The sequence below is a fragment of the Eublepharis macularius genome, chromosome 12 (genome assembly GCF_028583425.1).
Source record: "Eublepharis macularius isolate TG4126 chromosome 12, MPM_Emac_v1.0, whole genome shotgun sequence".
Taxonomy (NCBI): Eukaryota; Metazoa; Chordata; class Lepidosauria; order Squamata; family Eublepharidae; genus Eublepharis; species Eublepharis macularius.
The window spans coordinates 79290902-79310409 of record NC_072801.1 but is presented as its reverse complement, the minus strand read 5'-3'; positions in this window follow the sequence as shown (position 1 = coordinate 79310409).

Here is a 19508-nt window from a genome sequence, read left to right as displayed (position 1 = left end):
GCCTTGGGCCCACATACCTAACAGGACTGCCTCTCCACAGAGGGAGCTTTGCCTTCTAAGGGCACCACCTTGCAAATGGTCTCGGTCCATCATATCTGCAGGATTGCCCCCCTCTCTTGATGCTCTGCCACAGCAACTTCGCTCCTCCGAACAGGAACTTTTGCAGGTGCCACCCTACGGATGGGCAAAATCAACAGCTGCCTGTACACGTGCATGCTCTGCGATGGTCCCCACCTTTTAGAATGGCCTACCAGAGGAGGTCAGGGAAGCCCCCACTCTCCTGGCTTTCTGCAAACTATGCAAAACGGAATGATTCAGAAGGTCTTTTTTACACAGGTTGGAGGGCCATACAGTAATGAAATGGTTCTGAAAGATGCTTCTCTGAAGGGGTGGGGACTGTAGACTATACTACTGTGCTCTGCCTGTTGTTGTAGGTATGCTCCTACTATGTCATTTCTGTATCATTTAACATGTCATGTTTAAATTGTTCCTGTTTTGTTTCAGGTTGTTTGAACTCTGTTTCATTCCTTTTCTTGTTGTCAGATTTCTGCAGTCCTAGCTCTACTGATATGTTTTGTTGGACGACCCAGGCTGTTGATTCTGTTTAACCTACACTATGTAGGTGAGCATCAGTGAGAAAGGCAGACTATAAATAATGTAAATAAATAAATAAATAAGTGGGTCAAATAACAGCTGCCAAATTAATACCTGTGCTTTCTCTGCTGAGGCCTTTTGTAGAATGGCCTGCCTGAGGAAGTCAGGAAAGCTCCCACAATTCTGTCATTCCACAATTGTTTAAGAAGGTGTTTTTAAAAAGGGACAACAGTAAAAAAGAATGGTTCAGGAAGGCGCTTTTGAGAAACAGTCTATGCCTCTGTGTATGCTTTTTCAAACATTTCTTGTATTACTATCCTGTTCTTATTCTGCTGGGTTCTACTTTTGTAATTCCGTTTTCTGTGTCTCTTGACATATCACATCCAATACTTGTTTGCACTGTTTCCAATTTTTGTAAACCTAGTCCTATTGCGTTGCTTACTGGATCTCTCATACATTTTTATGCCATACAATCCACCTTGAGTCTCAGCGAGAAAGGCAGACTATAAATAAACCACACTGTTCTTTAATCGTGTAACTCCCTTTTATTGCATCGTTTGTTGTATGTGTTATTCTGGTCCTTCTTTCTTTTTTTTCTTTGCATTGTTCTTATAACATTGTAGCACACACACACACACACGCATAGTTGAATGTCTCACTTTAATTGCATGATGTAGCTTAAGATTCAGCTGTGAACCAAGAAGCCCCTGCTTCTGCCATGAGTTCCTTCAGCAAGATGCAAAATAGTAAAGCTTTTGAGAACCACAGCTCTCTTCGTCAGATGCATCGTCAGATGCATCTGACAAAAGAGAGCTGTGGTTCTCGAAAGCTTACGCTACAATAAAGTTGGTTAGTCTTAAAGGTGCTACTGGACTCTTTACTATTTTGCAACTATAGACTAACACGGCTAACTCCTCTGGATCTATTCAGCAAGATGCGCTCTCAACCTAAGCCTCTCCCATCTGCAATATATAACGTCATTGTCCTACCTTAGAGCATTGTTGTTGCTGTAAGTATAAGAAGATAAAGTGAAGCACTATGTCGAAATGCCAGTTATTACATTAATTTATATACTTAATCCCAACCTGGATGGCCCAGGATAGCCTGATGTCAGAAGCCGAGTAGGGTTAGCCCTAGTTAGTAGTACGTGGAGATCACCAAGGAAGTGCGGAGTCACTACGCAGAGTCAGGCAATGGCAAACCACTTGAGCAGAAGTGGCCTCGCAAACCTTAGGGGCTTACAATAAGTTGGCTGAGACTTGACAACATTTTGTCACTAACACGACAGAGACTGCCCCCTACTGGCTGGTATAAAAACAAACCCCTCCACTAGTTTACAGCTACAGGGAACAGCCACAAAAGGATCTACGGGTCCTTTTCCTCTCCAAAAATAATCACTGCAGTTTAGGACTGCAGCCCTCTGGCAAAGCATGATCTCTGAGAAGCCATCTTCACCTCCCTCCTAGGAACGCTCACTGAGAGCCCAGCATGACGCTTGGGGGCAAGCAGAGGGCTGCTCGAAATGGCAGCAGGCCAGAGGGAGGGGACCCCACTGTGTCAGGGAGGGGCCCAGGCTTTGGCTGCTGGTGCCCTGGGCCTCCCCCCCCCACCAAGGCACTGAGATGACACTATTCCAGAAGTGATATGCTTTGATCAGAATTACTCTCCCTCCCCAAATAGTTTCAAAGCCACGTAAAGATGTGGCAAGATCTGCATGTTTTTCCTGCAACTCACAGGGACTAGAAACTTTTTTTAAAACAGTGAATCTTACTTTTCAAGGTGTTGAATTCAGACTCTCATGCTTCAAAGCAAACTAGAAGAATTTCAAAACATGGGTGGCTTTTCTCACAACCCCCCTCCCCCATCTCTCTGTGGTCAGAAATGAAAACCATAAGAAGATTCAGCTTTCTAACCCATTTTCTTTCATGCAAGGCTTAAACAGTGTGCTCATGAGAAGTCACCCGGGTCTCTACGTCTGCCCCTGCAAGAGGAGCCCCACAAGAACACACCAGAGGCGTACCTAGTCTGGCATCTCTCCTCCAACCAGGTGCCCTGGAAAGCCCACAGACAGGGCAGGATAGTAACAGCCCCCTCCGCTGCCCTCCCCCAGCAACTGGCGTTAAAGAAGTGCACCAAGCATGGCTGCGAAACCTCTCTTCTACCATGAATTGGTCTAATTTTCTTTTCAATTCAGCTAAGCTAATGGCCACCATTGCATCCTGTGGCAGGAAGTCCTACACATGAATGACTCTATGCGAAGGAGGACCTTTTGTGCGTGCCCAGTTTCAATCTACTCTTCACCAGTTTCATTAAGTGACCACAAATTCTCCTGTTTTGAAAGAGGGAGAAACAATTCTCTCTCTACACCCCCCCCCCCCCCATAAATTTGTCAGCCTCTTCTGTCCCCTTCGGAACCATCTTTCTTCACAAACTCAAGAGCTCCAAAGACTTCATATGCTGGAGCACCTTCTCCTGTGCGAGGAACGTCTTTGGCCCTTGAGATGGCCAGCAGAGGCCCCTGCTATGATTTTGTGGTGGATGCTCGGAGCAGGGCCTTTTCTGCAGCTGCCTCCCCGGCCCATCAAACCTTTTCAGCAGTGTCCTTCAGGCCGTTTGGTGAAAGCGTCCCTTTGCTCAGCAGCAGCACCCTTAATGTGGCTTTCCGTGTGCCAGACTCCGGCCTTTCCAATTTTCCCCTTCAGAGCTCCCCTCACACACACCAAGCGCCAATACCACCTTAGTAAAGAAAGGATGCCGGAGCTCAGTGGAAGAGGCAAGCGCACACGCTGACCTGTGGCCCACCTCCAAGCCCAGAGGCCTGGGGAACTGGGTCACTACTTGTCTGAGAAGGAGACACAAAGGGATCCTGCTGTCTTTTTTGAAAACTGGCAGGAATGGGGTCCCTTCCAAGTAGAGTTGCCGGCTCAAGATGAGAAGTTCCTGGAGATTTGGGGTACTGCCTTGGGCAGGTGGGATTTGGGGAGGGGAGGGCCCTGCATACCCGCGGGACCGCCTCTTCCATTACGTCCCCTGCAGGGTGTTGCGCTCTTCAGACAAGCAACTCCTGGTGGTCCCCGGCCTGAAGGATATCCGTCTGGCCTCAACCAGGGCCAGGGCTTTTTCTGCCCTGGCCCCGGCCTGGTGGAACGCTCTCCCGCTGGAGATCCGGGCCCTGCGGGACCTGTTACAGTTCCGCAGGGCCTGTAAAACGGAGATGTTCCGCCGGGCCTTCGGCTGAGTGCCAGCGGGTGTCCTCCTTCTTCCATCTAAGACCACCACTTCTTCTGGGACTGCCCTCGGCCATCTGCTATGCCCGTATACGGACTCCCAATATTTGTTTAAATAGCCTGCTCCTGGACTATTTTAATGACTTTTAAAAATTATTATTGATTTTATGTTTTTGTGATTTTAATGTATCTTTTAATGTTGTTAGCTGCCCTGAGCCCATCTGTAGGGAGGGCGGGGTATAAATCGAATTAAATAAATAAATAATGCCATCACCACCACCCTCCACAGCAGCCATTTTCTCCAAGGGAGCTGATCTTTGTGGCCTGGAGATCAGTTGTAATTCTGGCAGATCTCCACCCACCACTTGGAGGTTGGCAACCCTAAGCCCATTCCAGCAGCCCCCCCCCTCACTGGCAAGCCCCCCCTCCTTGTTTGGGGCTGTGGAGGGAAAGAACAGGTGGTCACCAAGAGGTGGGGCTGAAAGGTCTAGGGAGTGGAATGGGGGGGGTCTGTTGATGTACATTCCCTGAAATAAGCCCCCCCAAAAGCATTTGCATTCCAGTTATTCCAGGTTGCCATGGCACCCAAAAGGCAGCAGAGATTGATGGGGAGGTGGGGGAGGCGTGGGGTTCCGTGGCGTAAGGGTGCATTGGACCGGGGAGAGAGATAATGGGGGGCACCGGGGGAAGAAGAAAGAAGGGGAGACGGGGGTGGGAGAAAGAAGACAGATAAAGCGGTAGGAAACACAGGCTCCGGAGGCCTCAAGGAAGGCCTTCAGTAACGGGCTCCAATCCCACTTCTATCTGAACTCTTTTAGGAAAGGTTTCCTCCCCCCAGTGCCAAAGGAGGGGGACCCCATGTGGTGGATTTGAGTCCCAGTTAAAGGTGCCACAGTGGAAGGTCGACAGACCTGCTTTATGGAGCCCAGTATAGGAACACCCCCTGCCCCCCGCACAAGAGCACCGGATTGGGCCTGATGTAGACGGACAGAGGCCGCAGTTTGGGCGCTGCATAAACGGGAACGGGGCTAATGGAGCCTCAGCCCTGCCACCAGGGCTTGGCTCAGGAGGAGGGGGGGAAACAGATGCAACCCACAGGGCGCACGCCTGCCCCCTTGGAACAGGCCTCTCGCTGCATCTTGAGCTGGCTGGTTTCTCATCATGGTTTGGGAGTAAGGAAGCTCGCGTCTGGCGCAAGGCTCCTGCTCAGGGCCTGGCTTAGCCTGCCCTCTCTTGAAATAGCTCACACTCATCTCCCTTTGTGCTCACACAGCCCTCCCACCTCACAGAGGCTTGCATGGAAAACACACACTTCCGGCCCACCAGCGCATGGAGAACTGCAACACCATTCATACCAAGAGGCGTCACCTGGGCCAATCTCTTATTTCCTTCAGGGGCCTCTCCAGCAGGAAGGCACCCCCTCACTGCCCTGTGGTGCGCCCAAGTTACACAGCCTGGCCTGTGCCTACAGACATGCCCTGGCAGGGCAGCTGGTCCTCCAACACACAGCAGCTGCCACAGAGACCAGGGATCCCCCTGCTCTTTCCTTGGAACATGGAAACCAAGACGCTCCTTGTACAGCTGGGCAGGAATGAGGGGCGTACTCCTGGGAAAGAGCACAGACGTTCAGTGGGGGCAGGAATGGGTCCCCTCCCTGCCTTGTGCTTGACTTGAAGGGAACCCAGCCCAAGTTGCAAAACGACAGGCTGAAGCCCACGGGTGAAGCACTCCCACCGCTGCAAAGCTCTGCCTGTTGATTTGTGCCTGGCATCACACGTCTGTTAGAGCGGAAAGAAAGCATTTATTCAAGGTTTGGAAGCCGGAGCAGCCTGCTCCCGCTTTCTGTCCCTGATACAGACCCCCTATTTCTGCTCCTCTATTCCCTCTTCAGGCAAATCCCGCATTCTTGGGAAAGCGAATGCCTGCCACAGAAACGAAGGATTCAGCCCTCCAAAGGTGCACCTCTTTGCTTTGTCTGCACATTTTCATTCCAAGTAGAGAACCTGGGAATGACTCCCACCAGGCTTACTTTTGGGGTTCCCTTGCAGAGAGACAGACAGGAACCCCAGCCGCTCAGCAATCCCGCTCCTTAGCCCAGGTGGCATCAGCAACACTGTAAGCCACCTGCTCATTCAAGTTCCCCAAAAGTTGCCCCTCAAACCCACAGAGATGGCCAAACAGCCCCCTTTAACTCATAACAACAACAACAACAGCGGCGCTTATATACCGCTCTTCTAGACAGATTAGTGCCTCACCCAGAGGGGTGAACAAATGAGTGTTATTATTATCCCCACAATACAGCTGGCAGCCCTGCCCTGGATAACCCAAGTGAGCCTGATCTCATCAGATCTCAGAAGCTAAGCAGGGTCGGTCTTGGTTAGTAATTGGATGGGAGGCCTTCAGCGAAGACCAGGGTTGCAGAGGCAGGCAATGGCAAACCACCTCTGTCAGTCTCTTGCCATGAAAACCCCACCAGGGGTCGCCATAACTCAGCTATGACTTGAAGGCACTCTCCACCAATACAGCTGGGGAGCTGGGGCTGAGAGAAGTGGCTTCCCCAAGGCCACCTATTGAGCTCATGGCGGGAGTGGGATTTGAACCAGTAGAGTGCTGATTCGCAGCCAAACCACTTAACCACTGCGCTACAGCAGCTCAGTGGTTAAAGGGGCTGTTCCATTAGACTAGCACAGTCTGCTGAAGGGGAGATCTGAGCAACTCAAAAACTAGCAGTCCAAAGCAAGTAAAGCGGATAATAGAAGTATGAACCACTCAAGGGCTGGTCAAAGCGTTACGGTCTCTGGACAACCTTCTCTTACAAGGAGAGCCAGTCTAAGAAAATAGTAAAGAGTCCAGTAGCACCTTTAAGACTAACCAATTTTATTTTAGCATAAGTTTCAAGAACCACAGCTCTCTTTGTCAGATGCAGAGAGCTGTGGCTCTCAAAAGCGTTCTGCTACAATAAAGTTGATTAGTCTTAAAGGCGCTACTGGACGCTTTACTATTTTGCAACTACAGACTAACACGGCTAACTCCTCTGAGTCTAAGAAAAGTAATGCTCTAACCATTGATTAGATTGCAAAGACCTGTCCAGGTAAGGGCAATGCCTTCCTTCGATGCAGGAGAAGGCACCGGGATCAGTAAGATGGACCTGGGGGATCCTGCCACGCCACCACACAAGTCGCCTAAATGTGGAGCCTTCATCCAGGGCACAGCCTCTTCTGCCAGAAGGCAGCTCCACACAGGCCAAACAAGGAGGGAGGACACAACCCCTTCCACCCCCCTTTGGAGTCAGCGTGGCTCCCAGACTTAATTTTTTAAAACATGTGTCCATAGCTACGCAGTCCACCATCCACACAAGTGCCACTACTGGGTAGCACAGCCCACAAAAGCTGGGCCGTGCCTGGCCTGAGCTCCCTGAATGCTTCTGTTTTGACCTGGTTCTCCTTCCCTGTCTGGTACCTGAAAACCTTCTGTCCAGGAGGGCCTGATCCTCCCGGGCCTAAACTGGGCGCTCCGCTGGTGAGCCACAGCCGCCCCAAGCTTATGAAGCCGCCCAAGCCAGAGACCGCCTGTCTGTGCAGCGCAGCGTTGCCTGCCCAGGGGTTTGGCAACCTGGGCTGGGTGGTTGGCCTGCTTCTCTGAGCACCTGTGTGGAGAAGCAACAGCAGACTGATAAGGAGGCAGCAGCTCAGGAACGGGGACCGTCCTTCCGGGTTCTGGCCCGTGTCTCGATCCTGCACTTGGTGCTCCGCTGCTATTTCCTGCCCCAGCTCCCTTTGGCTACTGCCTGGTTTTGACATCATTGTGGACCACAGAGTTCTGGTGCCCCTCTTCCAGAACTGTGGTGTCGGGCTTGCAGCTCAATAGGCCTGCTTCTGGAAGGGTTGAAGACGGCTGGTCGAAGCTGGTCGACAGCAGGGTCTTGAGAAGGGATGGGTGGGCCTGAGACCGTTTTAACTGGAGGCGCCCAGGGCTGAGCTTAGGGTCTTTCTCTACCAACGATCTGGGGTCTCTCCCTTCAGGCTGGCTTTGACTTTGGCTTTTCTCCGCAAGCCCCCTGGATTCCAGGTGCCTACAGACGTGACGCTCAAGTGCCTTGGAACCCTTCGCCTGCTACTTTAATGTGTAAACATTACACATTAAAGTATATTGTAATGAAGGTCAGAAAGCAGAAAATAACAATCCCCCCCCTCAAAAGGCTAAACACAGAAAGAAACCATCGGTCACAGATTACTTTTAACGACATTTAAAAAAAAACATTTGCAGTTTGCATTTTTACAGTTTTGCAAGCTATTCTTCATAATATTCCAAGTGTGGTGAAGTGCCTGGAACTGAGGAGAGCTGGGCTCAGGTCACTGCTCTCCATTAAGATTACTGGGTGACCTTGGGCCAGTTGCCTGACCTTCCACACAGGGTCTAACACAAGTGGAAGGAGGTAGGAAGAGAGCGAAAGCCGCTCCTTGCAGGACGATGAAAGAGGAGCTACAGGCGCATTCCGCATCCAAAGGGCCGTTTCTCAGGCCTTTCTGGAAATCAAGTGGCTAGTCCCTTGGACACCAGAGAGGCTCCAAAGTGCATGAGCAGCTGCGGAAAGGGGGAGGGCTGGGATGTCAGTTCTAATGGAGCACTGGGGTTTTCCAGCCACTTCGTAGCCCTCTGCCTCCTCTCCCCCATGGACTAGCTAAAGCAAAATAACATTAGGCAGAGAGGAGAGTATAGATCTGTTTATTTCCTATAATCTATATGGGTCATAGAATCCAGTCATTTTTCTTGGCACAGAGTTTGGTTGGAGAGGAGCACCGGTGTCTATCGCCCCTGGAATGTGCTCCTCCGGGAGGCCCACGTGGGCTCATCCCCCCTAGCTGTTCCACAGCTGCAGAAAACACTTGTAATTTGAAGGCCAGCTAAAAGAATTTTTTTCCCCTGTTGCCAAATGGCGGAGTAGCTTACAATACTAGTTAATATTTCAATGCACTGGAGATGGCTGGTTTTACAATTCAGTGGGGTGGCTTTGATTTAAACTGATTTGCAGTTTCAAATATTGCAGTACAGGTTCTGAATAGCAGGTTCTTGCTGCACCGTGGCTTGGGGATCCAACAGGAAAAGCAGGCTATGGAAGTCTCCAATGACAAAAACAAACCAACACAAACCACTTTGCTTGTATACTTCTATACCTGTGGGGTTGGCTATCCGGGCAGGCATTTGCAGGCTGCAACCACAGTCCAAGCATCATTTCTAAGATGACACGCCAGGGCGACAGCCTTCCTGAAGTCATTCGTGGGCTCGAACAATGGGCCTGAGCCCTCCCTTCAAAGGCGATGCCCCTTGGGGGTGTTTATTGCAACCTTTCCTGTGCCCCTCCCAAGCCCATAAAAAGCTCCTCCAGCCTTTCTTGGGTCTACCGCAGTTCCTAGCCACCCACCCATTGTGTGGGGGCAGCCAAAGGCCAATCCCGGTTTGCTCACCACATCTCAGAAGCATTTTCCTGGTTCACAATGTCTCTCCTATATTTAGTTTCACACACAAACACCCCACCACCACCACCATCACCAACACCGATGACTCATTCCCTACCCGGCTTATCAATGGTGGAAGCCACACAGGCATGCCACGCACACACGGAAGTGTCACCCACCAACCGGATGTCCCCCACCCAAACTGCTAACAAAAGGGCTGCCATGCTGTTTCCGGGAACCCATGCCCATGGACAGCGTGGGGGAGGATGAATCCCTCCTCTAGACCAAGACGACTCATACGCGACTTGCTTTGCGGGTGCGCTGCTCTCTGTGGGGGCACAATGGGGCTTGCAGAGGTGAATATTCTGCCCTGTTTTCAGTAGCAGAAGGTGAAGATGGTTTGGGATTTTCCACCTTGAGTACCTTCCAGCCTGGGTCTACTAGAGCCCCTTTGGAAATCTCTGTGCATCTGCCAGTATTCTCTGAAGGAGCCAGTGTAGAACCTCTATGTAGGAATTACACCCAGAATCTTTCGGGGAGGCAATTGCCCCCCCCTTTTGCGGAAACTGTCCATCTAGTCTGGTTCAGAAAGTATTGATCCACTACAAGGATTTAAAAACAAACACCCAGTTCCTACCTGTACAGACAAAATACCCAGCCACCATTTTCCATGTTCCTAAAGAAAAATAAAATTCTCGTCCCTTAAAAACCGTCTGGCAACCATCTCTGAAGCGGCCATGTCAGTTTGAGATTTCCCAGCTCAGAGACAAGCCTCTTTTTTTGCAATATGTTCAAAGCCCTGGAGGAAACCCCGCTGAATTCCTGTGCCATGTCACCTACCTATACCTGTTCCACCTGGCTCAAGAAAGCCATCTCCCACCCCTAAGCATTTGGGCAGGGGGGAATCCAGGCCACCTGTAGCCACTGGGCCTAGTCAGAGAAGGTGGCCCTGTTGTGGAGAACAGTCTTGGCAAGCAGGAGGCCCTAGGCTCAGCAGCTGTGATCTCCAGTTAGAGGATCTCCCATCGCAGGGAGGTGATCCTAGAAAGCTGTTGCCAACCTCAAGGGACAAGACTGAATGAGACAGATAAGACTTGGCTTAGTGGCAGGACACCTGCTCGGCATGTGGAGGGTCCTGAATGCAGCTTCCAGCAGCTCCAGCCCCAAGAGCTGGAAAAGACCCACCCTTCTCCAGCTGTGACCTTGGAGAACAGCTGACAACCAACAAAGCAGACCAGGCTGAGATAGATGGGTGGAAGGTGGCTTGTGGTCTCATGAAGAGACAAGAACTATGACTCAGTGGCAGAAGGACCCCATTTAATCCCTGGCACCTCCCTTAAGGGACCTGTCGGGCAATCAATACTGGGAAAAACCTGGGACCACGGAGAGCCGCTGCCAGTCAGACAAGGCCAGGTGGTAGTCCTGGCTCCACAGCCCTGATGTGCTCTAAGGCCTCTTCTCATGGGCTCAATGCGGTCTTCTCCAGCTTGGCTCTTCGGGTCAACGTATGTTGTGTCCCTGCCCCATTCATTGTACAGCATTCCTATTATATTTTCATTGTGATTTTGCTTTAACAGTTGTTAGAATGTTGTATTACAATTATTGTTAATTTGGTCACAAACTGCTTTGAAAAACTATCAAAGTTATAAAGAGGTAGTTAAAAAGAGAAGCTTGGTGAAAACAAAATACACTGTCTAGATTTTTCCAAATTGCCACCTCCACACAGGCTTCAGGGCACACTGGCAAAAATCCACTCCCGCTGCTAAAGAACTCTTCTATTCTCTCCAGAACACACTCAATGACTGAAAGAAAAAAAAAACCCAGCCAGATGCCACTCTGAACACATCTTGAAGTGACGGCAGGAGGCACCTTTCCGGAAAAAAAACCCCTCTTTGGACCCACCCACATCACCTGCTCCGACACCTTTCTGTGAATGAAACCTCCCCCAAAGTCCACTCTGGCCTTCCATGTGCCCCTCTCTGGAGTCTGCTTTCTCTTCTGGATGCTGAAAGGAGGCTTTTTTGCTACCCTGCTGAGCCAAGATCTACCTGATGTCAAACAGGTACCAAGGAGGAAGAGGCTTGCGGTCACCTCCTCAGCCCAGAGCTCAGAAAGGAAGGAAGCCAACATCCATTCAAATAAACCTCACGGGAACCTTCCTCCACCCCCCACCCCCCCTTGCCCAGCAACAAATTCAAGGCCAGTCCTGAGAAGATCCGGTAAAAGCCAAGACAGATCCGCTGCAAGAAACGGCCTCCGATCAATCCCGCCCTGCCTACATCCATTATTAATGGGCCTTGCCAGTTTATGAAGTGGGGGGGGGGCTTGCAACAGTGGAAGTCAGCCCCCTACAAATGACTTCCTTCCATGAAGGGTGTGCTGCCATGCCGCAAACCATGCTTCGGCATCCCCAAATTAATTGGTGCTCACACCCGCTGGCTGCTCTCCACAAGTCCTAACGCACGCCACACAGTCTCTCTCGACTCCATCTCAAATACTACTTTTTAAAAAATGCATTAAATTCCCAACCCAGGGGGAGTTCAGGCACATCTGTAGCACCTCTGCCCTCCCCCGAATTAAATTTATAATGATCCTGCCAACTCTGCCCCCCACCCAAATCCGTTTGGAAACGGACAATTCAACCCTGTCACCCCAAAATGAAACACACACCCCAATAGGAAACTCTGCCCTTGCACAAAGCCCTATAACAGCTCTCACACCCTTTAACATTTCACAGCAAAATTCAGACTCCCCCATTCTGTTGCTGACCTCCCCCACCCCAATTATTCTGGACCAATTCAAATCGACACCCTGCAACTCTTCCCCCTCCAAGCAAGCTTATAGGAAAAACAACCTATTTGTTTCTTCACCTCAAAGCTCACATTTAGACCTCTCTAATTCCACCCCCACCCCCCAATTCTCTAACCAATTGGAAGCTGACAACCACTGCAGTTTCTACCACCAGTTCCTACAAGGCACGCAAGGCACCCCCCCTTGAAATCAGCATTCAAGTACAGTTTGAGTGTGGTATTTAGCACGCACTGCGTGTGTTTGACGGGCGGAACGGAATGGCTCCTTTTTGTGCTATTTCTGGCTTCCTTTCCCCCCACACATACACCTCTGTGATGTGCTCCCCACCCCCTTCCTCCCAAGAACCCCAAGGAACAGCGACCGTTTCAACAAGCCCAGTCTGAATCAAACACCTGTTCGCCGGGCACCCCTGGAAACCCACACGCTCGCTCTCGCTCTCTCTCCCCGCTTGCCTTCTTTTATAATTAAGCATTTGCCTCACCCTGATTAATCAGGATTGAATCATTCTGTTTCCATAGGCCCGATGGGATGTCGAATTGCTCTATGTTTCCATGGAGCAGACAGCAACCAAATGCAAAGAGGTTTCTTTTTTTCAAAAGGAGATAATTTCTCGCCCTGCTTTCTCTAAGACCTGGCATTCCACACTTTTTCTAGGTGATGCTCTCTGGTTCTTTCATCTCCTGCCCTTGGAAGTAATGAAAGTTTGTGATCAGCCAAATACCTAGAAATGAGAAGGGTGGCTCTCAGTTGACGCTCTTTCCCATCTCCTGGCCATCCCTTCTGCATTCAAAGCCGATCCCATTCTCCCACCCTTCCTCTCACTGCCCATCTTGGCATAGACAGGCCTCTAATCTCTTTCCTGTTCACCCCACTGAATTGCCCACGCGGTCAACCATATGCCTATGGGAAGGCTTTCTAACACAGTGTCCAAGAGAAAGGACAGCTCCATGGCTGTAGTGGAAGAAGATACCAATCCAACACCACCATATAAAACCAGGCCCCAAACGAGGCCTGAAGCTCTCCATGACACCTCCTCAGAAAAGGAAGCCAAGCAAAAGCTGGAGAGAACATCTGGAAGAGGATTTGGGAGGCAGTAAAAATACAGAGATAGCAACCTTATCTCCCCATACCACAGGGATCTACAGCAGACAAGAAGAACTCTCTCCCCGTTGCCACTGGTGTCTTTGCAACTTGAGCAAAATGAAAAATCCCCCACCCGACTCCATTGAGACTCTGGCAAGTCCACCAAGGCCCAAATCTAGCAGGCAGCCCTCCTCTTCTGTGTATGCACACCATTTTCACAACCCAGTGGCCCTGGCCAGTAGTGAGGGCCACCACCCCCATAATACTTGGACTGACACAGCTCTGCACTGAGGTTTCTTGACCATCTCCCGACCAAGACCACTTTGCCAAAGCATCCCTCCCTGGCCCCCTTTCCTCAAGTCTTCCTCTTAGATGGCAGAAGACTCAACCCATTGCTAGGAAGACAGAAAAATGCAAGGGACCCTCAGCCATTCCCCTAGTTATGGAGTGAGCTCCTTTCTCCCTAGCCCTATTTCTAGGTAGCAGATACCACTCTCCTGAATCTATTTCAAAGTGGAAGGGGGGTGCTCTTCTGCTCCAGTCCCGCTAACCCCTGGATCTCTGTAATGAGAATTCCCACACAAAAGCTGCACCCAGCTTCAGCCCTTTTGGTGCTGTGTCCAGTGCTCCAGCACCATCACGAGCACATCCCTCGCTGCAAGCTCTACAGAACACAAGCCTCCCGGCAGCTGCCTTCAGCACCACGGACAGCACCAAGGCTTCAGCACCAGGGGCAGCTCCCTCGTTCCAGCACCCAGGACAGTCCCAGCCCCCCTCTACCGAGAGGGCCAATTCTACCCCACAGTCAAAGCTCTGCCAGCCCCATAACTCCCCCATATCACCCTAAACAGCCTTAACCCACGCAATCATCAGCTCCATGGAAACTGTTCATGAAGCGGGGGGAGGTTGGCTTCTGAAACCTTCCTCCCACTTCTAGCAACGGCAGTCTTCCATCTCTCCCCCATACACAACACCAATGACCACCTTGGCACCCTGGCAGTGCCAAGGCACCCCACTCCACCCAAGTCAGCAACAGCATCTCTCCCTTCAACCTCCTCCGCTCCCACACACCTTACTCTGTACAGCTTTCTCTCCCCCCACCCCCACTCTTTGCAGAGGCGAGCAAAACTGACCACAGTTAGACACACACACAAAGACAAATCTAGCCCCCCCTCCCCAATCTTACCTTGGTAGTGACTATACACAAACAATCCATCCCTTCCTTGACTCAAGCACCTAGCTGGGAAAGGTCTGTAGAACATCAGATATTCCGGGGTTCAGGGTTATTGCTTGCCCCCTTCCAATTGATCGTGGGTAGCCTTGGCTTTAACGTGGAGGAGGGGATGCTGGTGCTGTTGCGTCCCACCCCACTACCCTTTTATGTTTCCTAAGGGTGCAGAAGCTGACATTTGACTGGAGGGGGGAGGCTGTTGCAGGATGTGCGAGTGTGCAAGGAGGAAAGGCAGCGTGTGTGAAAGGAGAGAAGGAAAGGGAAGGAGGGGGAAGAGAGAGAGGCTTGCAGTGAGTGGAGGGGGGGAAGTGACAGAATGTGGAAAAGGAAGGGGAGGGCGTGAGGGAAGAGAGGACGCAGGCTGCTCCCGAGAATCCTTTCTCCCTTCGAGATGGGCAGCCGGGGAGAGGTGCAGAGGTGGAGAGGGGGGGAGAGGGGGGAGGCGGGAGGCTGGGGGAAGGCCAGGAAGAGGTATGCCTTCTAAGATCTGGGGAGTGAATTGGTGGAGAGAAGCAGAAGCCTCTTGCAGTTTCCCATCAGAGGAGGGGGAAGAGGGACGGGGAATATGGAGGGGGGGAGGAGAAGGGGGCACAAAGAGAAAAAGGGAGGGAGAAAAAAAGAGATAGAAAAGGTTAACCTCTACAGTACTGGAAAGGATTCAGCCAGCGAGGGAGGTGGGCGGTGTGTGGAGGTAGCAGCGTCACCCAAGGTTAACTCTCCAAGTGCCAGAAGAGATTGAAGTGTAGGGGGGCTGATGGCGGGGAGAGGGAAGAGACGCTATATTTCAACTATGTGTAAGAATGCCTCCCTTAACACTCAGATGGACGCACAACACACACACTCATCTCCCAGCCCCCTCACCAAGGGCTAGGAGAGTCCAGAACTGCGAAGTTCAAGAAGTTTTAGGTGTGTGTGTAAGTGCAGTGGAGGAGGGGGAGATGGCACATGTTCAATTCCTCAGAAGGGAAGTGGGGAGAACATCTCCGAAAAACCAAATCCGTGCCAGAGGTAACCAAAGAAGAAAGAAGAAACAGTCCTGAATAGTGTGAGAATAAATATTATTGATAACTGAGAGTGACTGAAAGAATAATTAGATGTGTCTAATTCCTCTCATATAAATACACATAGCATAGGGGGAATCAATCTAGTATGAAAAAAGGCTCAAACAAAAATTGTGAGGGAAAAGGAAAGACAGAAGAGGGAATATGTGGGAATTTCTGCATTGTGGAAGGGTAGGAAAACACACCGGCATCACAAGTGTGCGTGTGAGAAAATGTGACAAGTATCATAGGCACACACAGAATTTAATTTTCCACCTGGCTGCCCTTCTCTCATTGATCAGAAAGAAGTGGGTTTGGTTGAAAGCCAGGAGAGGGGCACAGCACCCTCTTTGCATACACAATCTCCCTAGATTTACCCTCTTCCCCTCCCCCCCCTTTTCCCAGTAGGATGAAATAGGGTTAAATTTGGATCTGGGGTGTGGGATGAGGAAGAAGAGGAGAATGGACCAACTGCCAGGAAAATGCATGCATGTCTCAGAGACACAGACAGAAATATATGGTCTGACGGATGTTGGGGTGGGAGTAGCGTTTTAAAATGCAGTTAAAATGCCTTGATCATAGGAGTGAGGGGGAGGCAAAAAAGGATCGGCTGGAAACAGAGAGGGGGGGGAAGTGTGCTCAAATGCTGGTGGATGTACGTGTGTATGTATCCCTCAGCCAAACAGACAGGCTACCAGCTCTGTGCCCTTGACAAAAGATATATATTCTCCTCTGACAGCTCTCCAGGGTCTATTTTCAAGACCTGTTTTGTGAGATCCTTTAGCTGGAGATGCCAAGGACGGAGGAGGGGGTCTGCTGCATGCCAAGTGGGTATTCTTCAAGAGGGCCCTGGCCCCTTCCATTTTTGCTCCATTCCCCTTTAGTTAAGCTCAGAGCTCCTTCCATGCTGATGCGGGGTCACGGCCCACTTACGGCTGCTCTCAGATCATTCACAAGGCTTGAAACTAAGTTTCAGGTGCCAGCAGTTCAGTTCACACTTTTCTTTAGATGATCTGTTAAATGGAACCCCAGCACATTAACACCCAGGGGTGAGGCCAGCCCTTTGGGGAGAGAGATCCAACCTGCATTTTTTGGAAAAGGCACACAGAGGGAGAAAGGTTTGACTCATCAGGCACAATCCATGGGGCATTTCTCTTGTACAAATTTCACTGAAGTGAAACATGCAAGAGAACAGGCAGTACCTGAGCACAGCTGTCCAACATCTGAATGCCGGATTTCGATCCAGAATATAAAGCCGTGGTCTGAAGAGGGTAGCTAGTCTTAACTATAGTATGACATGCAAACCACAAACATCCTGCTGCTTCATTCTCTGGCCTCATCATGGTTTGTGTCACAGGGAAATGCAATGGATGAGTGCAGAGGCCAAGAAACTAGCATTTGTCAAGACAAACCAAATCCTAGTTTCACAAACTAATCATAGCTCAAACAAGCCATAGTTTGCCTATTATTTTATTTAAAACATTTTATCCCAATTCACTGAGACGGCAAAGAAAAAAATAATCTTGCCACCATGGTACATGCCCTGATAATATTTAGATTATATTACAGCTATTCTCTGGAAAAGTCAATAATGCGAGGAAAAGAGGAAGACCTAAAATGAGATGACTGGACTCAATCAAAGAAGCCACGTCCTCCAGTTTGCAAGATCTGAGCAAGTCTGTTAGTGATGGGACATTTTCGAGGTCTTTCATTCATAGGGTTGCCACAGGCCAGAGGTGACTTGATGGCACATAACACACACATGTGCTGTATGCATGGATACCCTTGAAGAGTGTTCAGAAGCGGTAGATGGTACCAAATGCTGCAACTGAAGGCTGACTCATGTGGGCTGGAGGGACCACCTATGCCAGTCTTGTTCCCCCTACGCGGGATTAGAATCAGCTTCCAGGGCCAATCTGAGGTGCTGGTACTGACCTTTAAAGCCCTAGCCAGCTTGGGACCAGATGACCTGAAGGACCACTGTCTACTCCCATATGAACCTGCCTGAGCACTCTGCTCATCTGCAGAGGCCCCCCTGGTCACAGCTCCGACCTGTGTGCCCACTGATGCTGGGTTCCTGAGAGCTCCCAGACACTTGACCTGACCCATCCACAAAGACTTCACACTCGCCAAGACCGGCAAGTCGGTCTCCACCAGAACACCCGCCTTGCCAACCAGCATCACCGCCATTCTCACCGGCTGGATTCCGTTTTCACTTGCTCCCTTCATCCACCTGACTAATAGCCTCCAAGCTCCATGTTTCTGAAGGCTAGATGAGCTCATTTAATGAGATAAATAATGAGCGGCACTGGAGAACACCAAGCCTGGGGCGATGCCGTGGGCTAACGGTCATGATTAGGTTCTCATATGGCTTTAAAAGGGGGTCAGGCAGATTCCTGGAGAAGAGGGTCCATCAACGGCTATGAACCATGGGAACCTTCATATTCATATTCAGAGGCAGCCAACCTCTGAATCCCAATGCTAGGATGCCATATGCCCTCCCAGTGATAGGATGCCATATGCCCTCGGCCTCCGCGCCCTCTTTGTTGGCCCTCCGGGACAATTGGTTGGCCAGGGTGTGAAAAACGACGCTGCACCAGATGGACGGTGATCAGATCCGGCAGGGCTCTTCTTATTTCATGTATTTATAGATTGCTTTTATAACCGCTGCACAGAAGACTTGACTTCTCCAATGATAACTCCTGTGCCCCTGCAGAGAATCAAGACTGGCACCAACTGAGAATCCTACCAGAAAGACTTACTCCCTTCCCCATATTCTGTGTTGCAAGTTGCTGACAAAAAAAGAGAAGACTCCATCAGCAACACGTTGCCTTCGTCCACTTGTCAGCAGAGATCATCGGTCTGCGCAGCCACAGCTTTTTTGGCCTCTAAACCGAGCCTCAAAGCAGAGTGAAAGATCGAGGGCCAAGGACTCATTGGGGTCAAAAACCGTCTTCTGAACCAACCCTTACTTTCAGAGCAACAGCCCATCTAGCCCTGTCTTCTGCTGTCCAGCCTCGGCCAGGCCAGATGCTTTGGTGAAGCAGGGAGAACCCAGCTCGGCCTTCCGGTCACTGTGTCCAGAGGCTTACGTGGAAACCTTCCCCTTGGGCAGCTCCTTCAAAGGCCCCGCCTGCTCCGTAAGGGATGAAACCTGATCTTCCTTCCATCTCAGCCCTTGGCTTCCTGCCTTCCCTACTCCATGCCAACAGGATAAACACACAAGTCACATGCCACACCAGTAACCAAAATTGTAATATGGTTGTTGTGGGTTTTCCGGGCTGTATTGCCGTGGTCTTGGCATTGTAGTTCCTGACGTTTCGCCAGCAGCTGTGGCTGGCATCTTCAGAGGTGTAGCACCAAAAGACAGAGATCTCTCAGTGTCACAGTGTGGAAAAGGTGTGGGCAGGTCATTTATATCTACTCAGGAGGGGTGGGGTTGAGCTGAGTCATCCTGTAGGAGTTTCCCAGGGTGTGGAATGCTAATGGCGGGAGGCTTCACTGTATCCTGAGGAGGGTCTTTTGCATATGGATTGGTGCTTGATGTGCTAATCTTCTCTGCAGGGCTATTGTCGGGTGTGGAGTGTTTTGTTGGCCTGGTGTTTTTCAGAACTGGAGCCCATGCTCTGTTCATTCTTAAGGTTTCTTCTTTCCTGTTGAAGTTTTGCTTATGCTTGTGAATTTCAATGGCTTCCCTGTGCAGTCTGACAAAGTAGTTGGAAGTGTTGTCTTCAGTCTGGAATCAAACTGAAGACTCAAAAAGAGTCCAGTAGCAGCTTTAAGACTAACCAATTTTATTGTAGCATAAGCTTTTGAGAATTCTCGAAAGCTTATGCTACAATAAAATTGGTTAGTCTTAAAGCTGCTACTGGACTCTTTTTGATTTTGCTACCACAGACTAACACAGCTAACTCCTCTGCAAACTGAAGACTGGCTGGGTCGTGGCTACAGAGACATGCTAAACAAGAGAGTCTTGTGGCACCATAAAAACTAGCAGGTGGTGCCAAGTGCCAGAGCCCACCACATCAGACGCATGAAGCATGTCCCTGGGCACAAGACGCATGCG